Below are 16,773 nucleotides of genomic sequence, written 5' to 3'. Positions count from 1 at the left end.
GGCGGGTGCTCGTCGGCGGCGATGGAGCGGGGGAGGGTTACGGTGGGTCGTCGGCGGCGGTGGAGCTAGCGGGGGAGGGTGCGGGTGGGATCAAGATGGAGGGGGATCGAGATCGAGATGGAGGGGGAATCAAGATCGAGATGGAGGGGGTCGAGATCAAGTGTCCTCATGAATTCAAAAAGTGCCCATGAAATTTAAAAATATTCATGATATCAAAAAGTGCCCATGAAATACAATCGAGAAATGAAGACTACGATTTAAATACAATTGATCTTAGCTAGCTATCTGTTCACAATCTTCTTGCCCTTCTTTTTCGCAAATGGAGTTCTTCTGTGGAACGGACGTCCTTTAGGTAGGGTGGTCTTGCTTCTTCTTGTGGTGTGTGCTGCTACTTCATCGTCGTCGTCATGTTCGATCTTCAGGTCGCCGTACTTGTCGAAGTCTTGCTCATTGGCTACTCCATCCATTCCGATGATCTTCCTTTTGCCTCTCCTCACGACAACACGACTCAGCTTTGACGGGTCGGTAATGAAGAAGCATTGGTCCACTTGGGAAGCCAGTACCCATGGCTCATTTTTCGCGGTGACGTTTGCGCCCGCGGTCTTGTATTTGGCTTCGGGTATAACCATGGTGGTGAAATACCGGTCTTCTTTTAGGACGCTCTTGGCCCATCTGACACGGACCATCGGGACCTTCTCTCCAGCATAGCTCAGCTCCCAGATCTCCTCGATCCTTCCGTAGTATCTGTCCTTGTCGTTACCGGTGTAGGATTCCATCGTTACCCCGGAGTTCTGATAACCATCGCTCTTCATGTCCTTGTCCTCGGTGTAGAATGTGTAGCCGTTGATATCATACGCCTCATAGGTCATCAGGTTGTGCTCGGCGCCCTGTGACAAGGCGAATATGAGTTGTTCTTCCACGGAAGAATCCTCATGTAAAGGGTACGACAGAAGCTTCTGCTTGAACCAACGCGTGAAACATGAGTTGTGCTCTTTGAGTATATCTCCGTCCGTCCTCTGTTGGCCTCGGTCATTATACGTCTTCTCAATAAAGGTTTTGTGCTCTACCACCCAAGGATCGACCACGTCTATGTGTTGTAGCGCGACTAGGTTTGCTCTTTCAAAGTCGGCGAGTCGACCCTCGAAGTTGACATGCATTTTGCAGCGACCCTCACGGTGACCCCATCCAGCGAGCCTGCCGAGGTGCCTGTTGACGGGCAGACCAACGGGGTTCTCGATGCCTAGATAATTCGTGCAGTAGGAGATGCACTCTTCGGTTAGAATGCCCCTGGCTATACTTCCCTCTGAACGTGACATGTTGCGAACGTATCCTTTGATGACACCATTCATCCTTTCGAACGGCATTTAGAGTGAAGCATGCGGGAGGGTAGTCATTTCCGGTCTCCTCCTAACTTAGAGTGAAGCACGCGGGAGGGTAGTCATTTCCGGTCTTCTTGGCCTTTTTGCCTTTGCGACGACTTTCTGTGTCCTGCTTCACCTCATCATCATCATCATCATCATCATTAGCGTGAAGCTCCTGCCTGATGCCCATTGATTTCAAGTCTGCCCTTGCTTTCGGCCCATCTTTGGTCCTCTCTGGCATGTTGAGCAGGGTACCAAGCAGACTCTCGCACACATTCTTCGTGATATGCATGACATCAAGGCTGTGAGGCACACGGTGGATCTTCCAGTACGGCAAGTCCTAGAAAACAGACCTCGTTTTCCATACCTTCAGCAGTGGCTCTGGCGCCTTTCGCTTCTTTCCCGGCTCTGGCGCCTTTTGCTTCTTTCCCGGCAGTGGGCAGTCTTTCCAATTTTTCAACAGCTCGTCTATTTCCTCGCCGCTCCTCATACACGGGCGTTTTCGGGGTTCGGTTTCACCATTGAACAGGTCCTTGCGTTTCCTCCACGGGTCATCGTCGCGAAGCCACCTTCGATGTCCCATGAACACGGTTTTCGAAGACCCGGGATCTCTATCTAGCTGGCGATACATTGTGTCATCCATGCACCTTACGCATCCAGAAAATCCGTGGACTACCTGCCCCGCGAGATATCCGTAACCGAGATAGTCGTGCACCGTCATGAGCAGTGCGTCTCTCATAGGGAAATATTCTTTCTCTCCGGCGTCCCACGTATTGGCTGGCGTTTTCCACAGCGTGTCTAGCTCCTCCTTCAGCAGCCCCAGATACAGATTGATGTCGTTCCCTGGTTGTTTCGGCCCTTCAATTAGCATACTCATGTGAATGTACTTCCTCTTCATGCACAACCAGGGGGGAAGGTTGTACATCCACACAAACACAGGCCAGGTGCTATGTGTGCTTCTCTGGCTGCCAAACGGATTGACTCCATCGGTGCTCGCGCCCAGCACGATGTTCCTTGGATCCTTCCCAAATTCTGGGTATTCGAAGTTCAACGCTTGCCACTAGCTCGCATCCTTAGGGTGACTCAGCATCTTGTCTTTTTTATTTATCTCCGGATCATTTCCGTCATCTTCCCACTTCTTCTCCTCCCTATCCACGTGCCAACGCAAGAGCTTTGCTACCTTAGGGTCCGTCAAATACCGCTGCAGATGAGGAGTGATCGGAAAGTACCACACCGATTTTCGAGGAGCTTTCTTCCTCTTCTTGTATCAAGTGACGCCGCACACCGAACATATGGTAGACTCCGCGTGCTCGTCCCGATAAATGATACAATTGTTCATGCACACATGGTATTTCACGTGCGGTAAATCCAGAGGACACACGATTTTCTTCGCCTCCTCGAAACTGGTCGGGCACTTGTTCCCCTTGGGAAGACGTTCGTGCCAGAATGACATGTTCTCGTCGAAGCATGCGTCGGTCATTTTGTGTTTTACCTTCATCTCCAGAGCCATGAGCGTTACTTTCAGGCGGGTATCCTCGGGCCTGCATCCTTCATACAATGGAGTAACCGCGTCTATCTCCAGTTGATCCAGCTTGGCTTTCTCTCGGGCGGCAGCTCTTGCGTTATCCGTCTGCTTGAGAAGCAGCTCTTGAATATGAGGGTCCTGCACCCAGCCTCCATCGTCGTCTGCTCCGGCATCTTCATCTTCATGATCATGCCCTTCGTCTTGATCTTCCTCATCATCATGTACAACATCTTCTACATGATGACTGTGTACAGCATCACCGTCGTGATCATGTCCTGGAGATTCTTCGTCTTCTCGCCCGCCCTCGCCGCGGTGGTACTTGTCTTTTTGCCCTTCCTCATTTCTTGCCCGTCCCCCATGGACGACTTCATAGTCATCTTCATCACCTTGCCACCGATAGCCATCCATGAAACCACGCAAGAGCAGGTGGTCCCGCACCTGCCCGGAATCCGGGTCCGCAATAAGGCTCTTCAGCTTGCATCTTCGACACGGACATCTTATCTCCGTCTCGTTCTTTTGAAGCATCTCGGCCTTCGCAGAGCTCAAAAACCTATTCACCATGCCTTCAGTCATCGTGCGGACCATGGTCGCCTGCGGGGTAGAGCAAAAGGATATTTTAGAACCAAGAAAAAATTTGGCATGACCTTCCGTAAAAATAGGACCAAAAAGAATGCATAGTGCCAAAATTCTTGCTGAAACGGAAATGAATCAAAACATTCCGGCAAAATATTGGCAACTATCGCATTTCAAATACCGGTACCTTCAAACACAAACATATATGCAACACCACAAACACATGCAACACCACAAACATACATAGATCTAGCTAGGCCACAAAAAGTGCATGTGCACGTTGTTGGAGCGAGCTAGGGAGAAAAAAAGTAGATCTACATCATGAAGATAGCTTTCCCCTTACTTACCTATCAAAAAAGGTAATTTCACCACTTAATTTTGATGAATCTATGGTGGAAATGAGGTGAGGAGGAGGAGGCAGCCGAAAGCTTGGAGAAGGAGGTGGAGGGAATGAAGTGGGGAAAGTGAGTGGGTAGGTGTGGGGCTGTCCAAAATATCTTGTTGGGGTCCCAGATTACTAATGGTGCACTACCAGCAAATGCGCCATTAGTAACCCTCGTTACTAATGGCGCACCTGCAGGTGGTGCATCATTAGTAGTTTTGCAAAAAAGTAAAAAAAATGTATACTAATGGCGCACCGGATAATAGTGCGCCATTACTAGTTTAAACTAGTAATGGTGTACTGTGAAACGGTGCGCCATTAGTAGTTTTGCAAAAAAAGAATAAAAAAATTACAGTAATGGCGCACTGTCTGCCTGGTGCGCCATTACTAGTTAGAACTAGTAATGGCGCACTTCGACCTGATGCGCCATTAGTTTGTATGGAAAAATGGAAAAAAAATTAATACTAGTGGTGCACCCTATTTCTGGTGCGCCATTAGTGTCTTCCACACTAATGGCGCATCACCAACCAGTGCGCCATTAGTATATAGTAGTGGCGCACTGCTTCCATGGTGCGCCATTAGTATCAATCCTATCTATAGCCCTTTTCCTAGTAGTGTCGGTAAACATCGTGTCCCCCATCTCCTGTTACCATCAATCCTAGACGCACAGTTCGGGACCCCTACCCGATATCCGCCGGCTTTGACGCCGACAACGGGCGCTGCCCGGTTGGAGGCCGAGCCCACCCGGGGTGCGGGGCGAGGCAGACGTGGTTTGCCGGGGCGCCGACGCGGTGCGGGCTGGGGCCAAGCGGCGACGGGTGAGCCAGCGGGGCGTGCGTGGGGATGGTGCGGGGACAGGGGGGCGACTGCGGCGCGCGATGCAGAGCGGCAGTGGGCAGAGTGGCAGGGGCAGGTGAGCAGGGGCCGCGAGCGGGCACAACCATGGAGAGGAGGTGGGCGGGAGTGGGGGCAGGGGTTGTAGGGGAGCAGCCAGCGGTGCACGGCCACGACACGGGCATCGGCGGGGCTGGACGCGGCCGGTGCGAGGGAGTGGCGAGCGGCAGCGAGGCGGGACAGGGGAGACCTATGCATGGCGTTTCACTTAGTTATTGTTTTGGTGCATGATTTCATCTAACCTAACTTTATAAGGAGACACAGAGTAGTATGCCATTGTTTCAACATAGGCACCCTTGCTGTGTCGATTAGTATGAAATTGTTATCATGGATTACTATTTTTCAGGTAGTTGTGTTGGAGGATGTTTTCTCCAATAGGACAACCTCAAGGCTGTGGTGCCAAACCTGCCTCGAGTAGATGCATTGCATGAGTATTGGGATATCTATAAAGTACATAAAGTATGGTTAGCACAGTCCTTGCATTGGCTGCAGAGGAAACATGATAGCCCCGACATTAGAGTCAAGGAATGAATGGTATTGAGATATCTATCTGAGTACATAATGTATGGTAATATGAAAACGTTGAATTCTGAAACCCCAACAAAACAGTGCATTCACACCTAGAATTTTGCTTGCAAAGTAAGGTATCTACCTATCATGCTCATCCCCTTAACGCACCACTCTGTTAGCGATACTTCATAAAGTGTTGGTCTAGTTCCTCCAGCAATGATAAATTAAGAAGAACCTAAGAACTCCTGCAAGTATAGGATCAAAATGTTGATGTCATCTGTGAAGCCCCTGGAACCCCATGTTTTGACAAGTCTTCTATAGGAAAATGATTTCGAAGGCATGTATGAGTGGAAAAGGGGGTTCTGTTCATAACTTAGATGGATCGGCCTGAGCCTTCTTCAAGAGTTGGGCACCGAAGCTCCTGGTGATTGGGCGATTGATCCCCGCCGGCAGCTGGATCTTGCTGTTGCAGTGAACAAGAACACATTCAGATCCGTCCAAAGAACGGAAGAACAAAACATAACGTTATTTGATCCTTGCACTGATTTTCTTACCAGTCGAGGATGTTCGCGTGGACAACGTTGCTGATGCAGCACCCGCTTGTTTCCTCCCACACCGGGGGTGCTGGGAATCGTTGCATGGAAAACAAAAAGAAATCTACGCACACACAATGATCTATCCATGGAGATGCATATCAACGAGTGGGAGAGTGTGTCTGCGTACCCTCGTAGACTGTAAGCGGAAGCGTTTCACAACGCGGTTGATGTACTCGAACTTCTTCGCGCTTCAACCGATCAAGTACTGAACGCATGGCACCTTCGCGTTCTGCACACGTTCAGCTCGGCGACGTCCCTCGCCTTCTTGATCCAGTAAGACGTCGAGGTAGTAGATGAGTTCCATCAGCACGACTACATGGTGACGGTGATGGTGAAGTGATATCCTCAGGGCTTTGTCTAAGCACTACGAAAATATGACCGGGGGTGCAAACGGTGGGGAGGGGCACCGCACACAGCTAACAATTGATCTGGGGTGTCCTAGGCGCCCCCTTCCCACATATATATATATAGGTGGGAGGGAGGGAGGAGCAGCCATAGGAGGCGCCCAAGTAGGAGGAATCCTACTTGGAGTCCCTCCCAAGCCGCACCCCCTACCATGTATAACCGAGGGGGAAGGAAAGAGGGGGAGAGGGAAGGAAGGGGGGGTCCTATTCCGCTCTTTCCTTTCCCTTCCCCTCGTTCCTTCTCCTCCTAGGTTGGCCCGTATGTGGGGAGGCACACCAGCCCCTTGTGGCTGGTGCGTTTCCCCTCTTGGCCCATGAGGCCCATATCTTTTGCCGGGGGTGCCCGAAACCCCTTCCGGTGACCCGATAAATACCCGGTACCCCCCGAAACACTTCCGACGTCCAAATACCATTGTCCTATATATCAATCTTTACCCCTCGACCATTTTGAGACTCCTCATCATGTCAATGATCTCATCCAGGACTCCGAACAACATTCGGTCACCAAATTTCATAAGTCATATAATACTATATCGTCATCGAACGTTAAGCGTGCAGACCCTACGGGTTCGAGAACTATGTAGACATGACCGAGACACCTCTCCGGTTAATAACCAATAGCGGAACCTGGATGCCCATATCGGCTCTCCTACATATTCTACGAAGATCTTTATCGTAGAACCATTATGACAACATATGTAATTCTCTTTGTCTATCGGTATGTTACTTGCCTGAGATTCGATTGTCGGTATCTTCATACCTAATTCAATCTCGTTACCGGCAAGTCTCTTTACTCGCTCCATAATACATCACGTCGTGACTAACTACTTAGTCATTTGCTTGCAAGCTTGTGATGTGTATTACCGAGAGGGCCCAGAGATACCTCTCCAATACTCGGAGTGACAAGTCCTAATCTCGATATATGCCAACTCAACAAACACCTTCGGAGATACCTGTAGAGCATCTTTATGATCACCCAGTTATGTTGTGACGTTTGATAGCACACAAGGTATTCCTTCGGTATCTGGGAGTTGCATAATCTTATAGTCGAAGGAATAAGTATTTGCATAAAGAAAGCAATAGCAATAAACTGAATGATCATTATACTAAGCTAAGGGGTGGGTCTTGTCCATCACATCATCTATTTATATATAAAAAGTAATTGACAGGTTCACCAAAAAATAGAATTAATCTAGAAATTACCAGAAAAAACAGAAACATCCAATAGCTTATTTATTGACTAAAATTTTTATAGCCATTAGATAAGAATTAAGTGGAAAAAATTACCCACCATTGCCATTACAACAAAAAAAGTTTCCTCTACCACCACGAGCCTTTCAAGCTTCTGACTAGCGTTGTTCTTTCTTTTCTTCGCCATGCCCTTTGTTAATCTAACCCTACTCTAGCCTCCTAAACGACCCCGGTCAGCCTAGAATTCTACACGGTGCAGATGGACAAACGGAACTTGCAGTTCATTGCATAGTAGGAGTAGCAGGGTTGGGAGGATTCGAGGGTTAGGAAAGTGATGGGGCCGATGGAGCGAAGGCAACCCCAATCGATGGATGATGACCCCAAATCCCAAATTACATTTGTCTCTATGCTTGCATGAATGCCATATGGCATGACTAGAACATCTATGGAAGATTGGGAGTTCACCATGCTCACCTGGAAATCTGCTTTGTGTTCCAGAGTTCTGAACTCCAACGGGAGTTCTGAACTCCAACAGAATCTGCTTGCCGTCCAGATGCCCGCTGGGACCTCTCTGGTGCATCCCTCAATTGATGAATACACCGCACGCCGGTTGGAAGGTCTTACTTCATGATGTCACTGCCCTTCTTCCTTCAACTATAGTCGTTGCTACCGCTCTGCTGTCTGACCACGGGCCAATCTCCCTCGCCTGGGTAGGCAGTAGGGACTACATAAGTCAGATGCATGAGGGATAGGGATGATAAACCACAACATGAGGGAGCTCGACTATTGGTGTTTGAGTGAAGAGTGTTGCATCCATGGCGGCAGAAGCTTTGCAGATGAACTCGTGAAGATGATGAACCACAAAGATGAGGGAGCCCGACTGTTGGAGTTGAGGTTAGAGTGTTGTATCCTTGGCGGCAGAAGCTTTGCACACGAACTGACGAAGATATTTAGGGATAATTCTCACTTCGCACAATGCTTCGTGGAAAACATGGCAGACAAAATAACAGATGCTGGGTAAGGTAAGGCGTTGGGGGAAGTGGGTAGTGGACCCATATTTTTCTCGAGCTAGATTCGTGGCATGGTTCTATGCTGGCGCTAGATATGTGACCAGGACTTCTAGACAACCCAGATGGAACTTGGAAGCACATCACGCTGTGGAGAAGACTTCACAGGCCAATGAGCTGTGAGGCTGCGACTTACGTGGATGTATGCAAACAGAACACTTGCAAGTTTCTCGGTTGATGACACATCACGTGCACTGCAAGTTTCCTCAGCTCAGGTATTTGTTCTGCATTAACCTTACTTTGCCTTAGCACATATAAATGTTTTTTTATTTTCAGTATTTCAATCATTGCATGATTAAGGCTGCAATCAGCACAGAGAAATTATGTGACCAATGCTGCAATTTTCCTTTCGGAAAGTTCAGGTTTTGCGCAAGTAGGGAACTCTGTAGGGAGGGTAAGAAAACCTGCCTTTTGTCTCTTCTTTGCTAAGAATTGAAGTGGTGGTGGATACTAACTAGAGCGTAAAGTTAATTAATAGTAATTCCATTATAATAGCTGCACAACTGGCTGTCTGTACCTTACAAATTTCTTATTTCAGAAGATTCTTTATCCGTGTGTTACAACTATCTTCGATGTCTCCCTATTGTTCCAACTCTGTAGCTCTACACGGAGGGTAAGAATTGCTACTTCCTATACTTATATATCTATTCAAAGAAGAGATGTCTTGTTAGATATTTTACTAACCAAAAATATATTTATAATTTCCCCCTTTTCATAGACATTGCATTGTCTATGAAGATCTCCTATTTCTTAAAGATTCTATACCCATGCGTTAACACTAATCAGGGGTCTCCTGTATTGCAACTCAATATATGTCTATGAATACATGGTAAATAATAATTTTTGTAGAGTTTTGTTTTGAATATGATGGAAAATGATAAACAGTTGAAATTGGGACCAGGTTACTCTTAGCAGATCATTATTGTTTCTTGAGATGGGATCCTCAAAATTTACAACATTCTTATTCTACTATTGAGAATATAGCATCCTCATTTTTTTGCGAAAAAAATATAGCATCCTCATTAACCAGTTCGTACATTTTTACACAAATTCCTTTTTTTTGTGAGAAAACTTCCGATCTATTCATCAACTGTCAAGGTAGTACAAAGAATACTAGAAGTAAAATTTACATCCAGGTCCATAGACCACCTAGCGACGACTACAAGCACTGAAGCGAGCCAAAGGCGCGCCGCCGTCATCACCCCTCCCTCATCGGAGCCGGGCAAGCATTGTTGTAGTAGACAGTCGGGAAGTCGTCATGCTAAGACCGCATAGGACCAGCACACCAGAACAGCAACCGCCGCCAATGAAGAGAAGCATAGACCGAAAGGATCCAACCTGCAGACACACAGACATATACTGTGTTACAGAGATTGTTTTCATTGGCAAACATTTAATGTCCAACATGTTGGTCGGGCTAAATTGTGCTACTTCCACATGGGAATGAATATAATATAAATTGAATTGATGGGATCTACATGGTTGTGCAAAAAGTTTCTTGGAGGTCAACCGTAGTGGTATTGCTCTATGGAATATATAGTCACGTACAGTGGATATGGGATAAGCCTTACCTATGCTTACAGAAATTAAATTATTATTCTTTTGCAATATTGGACAGCAGATCGTAGAGGTATTGCCCTATGGAATGTATATATATGTTGAGTTCTAACTTACAAGTGTTTATTTTTATTTTGTTAGAAGATATGCCTAATAGCGAATTGCATGAAATTGGGAAATGAGAAAATATACCTGTACCACTCGCATTTCCCATTTTCACCGGTGAAAAAAATAGTGTGCTATAGTAAAATAGGGCCGGCCTTCAAGTCCACTACTAGCATGATATATCGTGCTATAACGTGGTATTAGCGAGACACTATACACTCAGTTATATAGTGAACCATTGCCCAGCATGCTATAGTGTGCTATTAGTGGCACTATAGCGTCCTAACTTTTCAGTGATATTCACCTATGTGACAAATGGTCATACTATTTTACAAAATTTACATGCCCAAGTACTGATGAATACCTCTGTGCTTGATTTTTTAAAAATAATTTTACAAATATTGTGAATACGGGAGTGAGTTCCTAAAATCAAATCTACCTTATCACCTCCTATCTAGCTGAGGCAGCTAATTTGTCTACAATGCACTAAGAATGGAGTCGGCACTGAAGTTTCTACATACCCTTTTATGTTACTGGTATTTACCCCCGTGAGTGGTTGACATTTTGTGGGAGCACATTTTCACTACTGTGGGTTCTGGACATTTTGCTTCCATACTCTTGGTGTGCATAAATAGAACTGAATATATATCAGATGTTACATGGGTTCATGCATGGGTGCCTAAGCTTATGTTCTCAGGTAATTAATATTTTCCCAATGCAGGTTTATCTTGGCTTACCATAGTTTTATATATTTCATATTCATTAATATTGTATACTATTGAGTTGTTTCCTAAGATCATTTTACACAATTGCTGCCATATCCGAGTCTTTGCGATGATTTTCACGCCATAAGCAGCCAACTATTCTAGATAATGTGGATACCTAATACCTATATAGCCTGAGCTATGCAAGGAAGAAATCCAACAACATTGAACGGTTTGGGGGGCACAGCCAAGTACCAGTGAGTGAGATCAATACCCCAACTCCAATTTTGCAGTATTCCAAATAATATTTATTCACACTTAAAGGAAAATAAATTTTAATTCCATGAAATTAATTAAAGTAATAAGTTATCTGCCTATGGATCTTTTGATGAGAGAGACGGACCGCAAGGGCACACTTTTTGGACATAGCATTGCTGGGTTAGATATAACAAATTTTATCATTTGAAGGAAGTTGATTGGATATTTCTAAAATAGGTCATTGAAATTCATTGTGGCTATCAATCCATCTTACATAAAGGATTTGTTACAATATGCTAAATATGTAATACTCATAAAACTGACCAAATAGTATGAATCCATAACATTTTTGTGTGCTATTTTACAAGTTGAGAGAAATGGGTTAGTGGAGATCATTGATTTCGTTATAATGACCTCACGAAGGTAATTAATAATATGTTATCATAATTAAACTTTATAATATTCTAGCCCGCGCATCGAGCGGGCCACTCTTCTAGTTCTCCTAATGATGTGATCTCGTTATCAAATGACAACATATGTCCATGGTTAGGAAACCTTAACCATCTTTGATCAACAAGCTAGTCTAGTAGAGGCTTACTAGGGACACGGTATTTGTTTATGTATTCACACATGTATTTAAGTTTCCGATTAATATAATTATAGCATGAATAATAAACCTTTATCATAAATAAGGAAATATAAAATAACAACTTTATTATTGCCTCTAGAGCATATTTCCTTCAGTCTCCCACTTGCACTAGAGTCAATAATCTAGTTCACATTGCCATGTGATTTAACACCAATAGTTCGCATCGTCATGTGATTAACACCCATAGTTCACATTGCCATGTGACCAACATCCAAAGGGTTTACTAGAGTCAACAATCTAGTTCACATCGCAATGTGATTAACACCCAAAGAGTACTAAGGTGTGATCATGTTTTGCTTGTGAGAGAACTTTAGTCAACGGGTCTCTCACATTCAGATCCGTATGTATATTTGCAAATTTCTATGTCTACAATGCTTTGCATGGTGCTACTCTAGCTAATTGCTCCCACTATCAATATGTATCCAGATTGAGACTCTGAGTCATCCGAATTTGTGTCAAAGCTTTGCATCGGCGTAACCCTTTACGATGAAATCTTTATCACCTCCATAACCGAGAAATGTTTCCTTAGTCCTCTTAGGTAACTAAGGATAAATTTTGACCGTTGTCTAGTGATCTACTCCTGAATCACTATTGCACCCCCTTGCCAAACTCATGGCAGGGTACACAACAGGTCTGGTACACAACTTGGCATACTTTATAGAACCTATGGCTAAGGCATAGGGAATGACTTTCATTCTCTATCTATCTTCTGTCGGGGTCGAGTTTTGAGTCTTACTCAACTTCATACAATGCAATGCAGGCAAGAACCCTTTCTTGACTGGTCCATTTTGAACTTCTTCAAAACTTTGTCAAGGTATGTGCTTTGTGAAAGTCCTATTAAGCATCTCGATCTATCTCTATAGATCTTGATGCCCAATACATAAGTAGCTCCCACTCAACAATATGCTATCCAGAAATTCTATATCACTTCCAATCAACAATATGTCATCCACATATAATATCAGAAATGCTACAGAGCTCCCACTCACTTTCCTGTAAATAGAGGCTTCACCATAAGTCTGTATAAAACCATATGCTTTGATCACCTCATCAAAGCGTATATTTCAATTCCGAGATTCTTGCACCAGTCCATAGATGGATCGCTGGAGCTTGCACACTTTGTTAGCACCTTTAGGATCGACAAAACCTTCTGGTTGCATCATATACAACTCTTCTCTAAGAAATCCGTTAAGGATTGCAGTTTTGACATCCATTTTCCAAATTTCATAAAATGCGGCAATTGCTAACATGATTCGGACAGATTTTAAGCATCGCTATGGGTGAGAAAGTCTCATCATAGTCAACCCATTGAACTTGTCAAAAACCTTTTGTGACAAGTCGAGCTTTGTAGACAGTAACATTACCATCAGCGTCTGTCTTCTTCTTGAAGATCCATTTATTCTCCATGCGTGGCCGATCATCGGGCAAGTCCACCAAAGTCCACACTTTGTTCTCATACATGGATCCTATCTCAGATTTCATGGCTTCAAGCCACGTGTCGGAATCTGGGCTCATCATAGCTTCTTCATAGTTTGTAGGTTTGTCTTGGTCTAATAACATGACTTCCAAAACAGTATTACCGTACCACTCTGGTGCGGATCATGCTCTGGTCGACCTATGAGGTTCAGTAGTAACTTTTTGATCTCAAGTTTCGTGATCATTATCATTTGCTTCATATCTAGTTTGTGTAGGCATCGCAAGAACGGTTTTTGTCTGATGTAGTACTTTCCAATTCGAGAGAAGGTACAACTACCTCATCAAGTTCTACTTTCCTCCCACTCACTTCTTTCGAGAGAAACTCCTTCTCTAGAAAGGATCCATTCTTAGCAACAAAGATCTTGCCTTCGGATCTGTGGTAGAAGGTGTACCCAATTGTTTCCTTAGGGTATACTATGAAGACGCACTTCTCCGATTTGGCTTCGGGCTTATCAGGCTAAAGCCTTTTGACATAAGTGTCGCAACCCCAAATTTGAAGAAACGACAGCTTAGGTTTCTTGCCAAACCATAGTTCATACGGTGTCATCTCAATGGATTTAGACGGTGCCCTATTTAACGTGAATGCGGCTGTCTCTAATGCATAACCCCAAAAAGATAGTGGCAAGTCGGTAAGAGACATCATAGAACGTACCATATCTAATAAAGTATGGTTACAACATTCAAACACACCATTATGCTGTGATGTTCCAGGTGGCATGAGTTGTGAAACAATTCCACATTGTTTTAAATGAAGGAAAAACTCGTAACTCCAATATTCGCCTCCACGATCAGGTCGTAAAACTTTATTTTCTTGTTATGATGATTCTCTACTTCACTCTGGAATTCTTTGAACTTTTCAAATGTTTCAGACTTGTGTTTCATTAAGTAGATATACCCATACCTACTCAAATCATCTGTGAAGGTCAGAAAATAACGATACCCGCCGCGTGCCTCAACACTCATTGGACTGCATATATTAGTATGTATTATTTCCAATAAGTCATTAGCTCACTCCATTGTTCAGGAGAATGAAGTTTTAGTCATCTTGCCCATGAGGCATGGTTCGCAAGTATCAAATGATTCATAATCAAGTGATTCCAAAAGTCCATCTGCATGGAGTTTCTTCATGCGCTTTACACCAATATGACCTAAACGGCAGTGCCACAAGTATGTTGCACTATCATTATCAACGTTGCATCTTTTTGGCATCAATATTATGAATATGTGTATCACTACGATCGAGATTCAATAAACCATTCACATTGGGTGTATGACTATTGAAGGTTTTATTCATGTAAACAGAACAACAATTATTCTCTGACTTAAATGAATAACCGTATTGCAATAAACATGAGCTAATCATATTCATGCTCAACGCAAATATCAAATAACATTTATTTAAGTTCAACACTAATCTCTAAGGCATAAGGAGTGTGCTATGGTGATCGTATCAACCTTGGAATCACTTCAAACACACATCATCACTTCGCCCATAACTAATCTCTGTTCATTCTGCAACTCCTGTTTCGAGTTACTAATCTTAGCAACTGAACCGGTATCAAATACCCAGGGGCTACTACGAACACTAGTAAGGTACACATCAATAACATGTATATCAAATATACCTTTGTTCACTTTGCCATCCTTCTTATCTGCCAAGTATTTGGGGCAGTTCCGCTTCCAGTGACCATTTCCTTTGCAGTAGAAGCACTCAGTTTCAGGATTTGGTCCAGTTTTGGGCTTCTTCACGGGAGTGGCAACTTGATTGCCATTCTTCTTGAAGTTCCTTTTCTTTCCCTTGCCCTTTTTCTTGAAACTAGTGGTCTTGTTAACCATCAACAGTTGATGTTCTTTCTTGATTTCTACCTTCGCCAATTTTAGCATCGTGAAGAGCTCGGGAATCGTTTTCATCACCCCTTGCATATTATAGTTCATAACGAAGTTCTAGTAGCTTGGTGATAGTGACTAGAGAACTCTGTCAATCATTATCTTATTTGAAAGATTAACTCCCACTTGATTCAAGCGATTGTAGTACTCAGACATTCTGAGCATATGCTCACTGGCTAAGCTATTCTCCTTGATCTTGTAGGCAAAGAACTTGTCGGAGGACTCATACCTCTCGACACGAGCATGAATCTCAAATACCAATTTTCAGCTCTTGGAACATCTCATATGCTCCGTGGCGTTCAAAACATTTTTTAAGTCCCGGTTTTAAGCCGTAAAGCATGGCGCACTAAACTATTAAGTAGTCATCATATCGAGCTTGCAAAACGTTTATAACGTCTGCATTTACTCCTGTAATAGGTTTGTCACCTAGAGGTGCATCAAGGACATAATTCTTCTGTGCAACAATGAGGATAATCCTCAGATCACGAACCCAGTCCGCATCATTTGTACTATCATCTTTCAACTTATTTTCTCTAGGAACATATCAAAAACATAGGGGAGCTACAACGCGAGCTATTGATCTACAACATAATTTGAAAATACTATCAGGACTAAGTTCATGATAAATTAAAGTTCAATTAATCAAATTACTAATGAATTCCCACTTAAATAAACATTCCTCAAGTTATCTAAGTGATACGTGACCCAAATCAACTAACCCATGTCCGATCATCATGTGAGATGGGGTAGTCATCAATGCTGAACATCTCTATGTTGATCATATCTACTATATAATTCACGTTCGACCTTTCGGTCTCCATTGTTCCGAGGCCATGTCTGTACATGCTACGCTCGTCATGTTTAAGCCAAGTATTCTGCATATGTAAAACTGTCTTACACTCGTTGTATGTGAATGTAGAGTCTATCACATCCGATCATCACATGGTGTCTCTAAACGACAGACTGTAGCAACGGAGCATCTCAGGGAGAACACTTCTACCTTGAAATTTAGCGGATGGACCATCTTATAATGCTACCGTCGTTCTAAGCAAAATGAGATGCATATAAGATAAACATCACATGCAATCAAAATATGTGACATGATATGGCCATTATCATCTTGTGCTTTTGATCTCCATCTCCAAAGCATCGTCATGATCTCCATCGTCACCGGCTCGACACCTTGATCTCCATCGCCTCGTCGTGGTCGTCTCGCCAACTATTGCTTCTACAACTATTGCTAACTCATAGCGATAAAGTAAAGCAATTATATGGCGTTTGCATTTCATACAATAAAGAGGCAACCATAAGGCTCCTGCCGGTTGCCGATTGTAACATCCCAAATTTTCAATTTGGAATGTTATAAATTAGATCATCATTGCCTATCATATTTTATTGCTTTTGGGCCTGATCCAGAAATTCTACGCAACTCAAGGACCCATGGAGAGAGTTGGGGATTTCGTTATTTTCATATTTGAGTTTTCTCAAATTTTGAAAATAGGATCATTTGATTTTATTTATTTTATCTTCAATTATTTCAATTATAGAAATAAGTGAGAGGGAATAAAATGACTTTCCCAAAATAAAGAAATATTGAGGATTTAATAAAAAAATCAAATAAGTTTTATTTTAGA

The sequence above is a fragment of the Triticum dicoccoides genome, chromosome 7A (assembly GCF_002162155.2).
Source record: "Triticum dicoccoides isolate Atlit2015 ecotype Zavitan chromosome 7A, WEW_v2.0, whole genome shotgun sequence".
Taxonomy (NCBI): Eukaryota; Viridiplantae; Streptophyta; class Magnoliopsida; order Poales; family Poaceae; genus Triticum; species Triticum dicoccoides.
The sequence above is the reverse complement of the archived record's forward strand: the minus strand, read 5'-3'. Positions refer to the sequence as shown.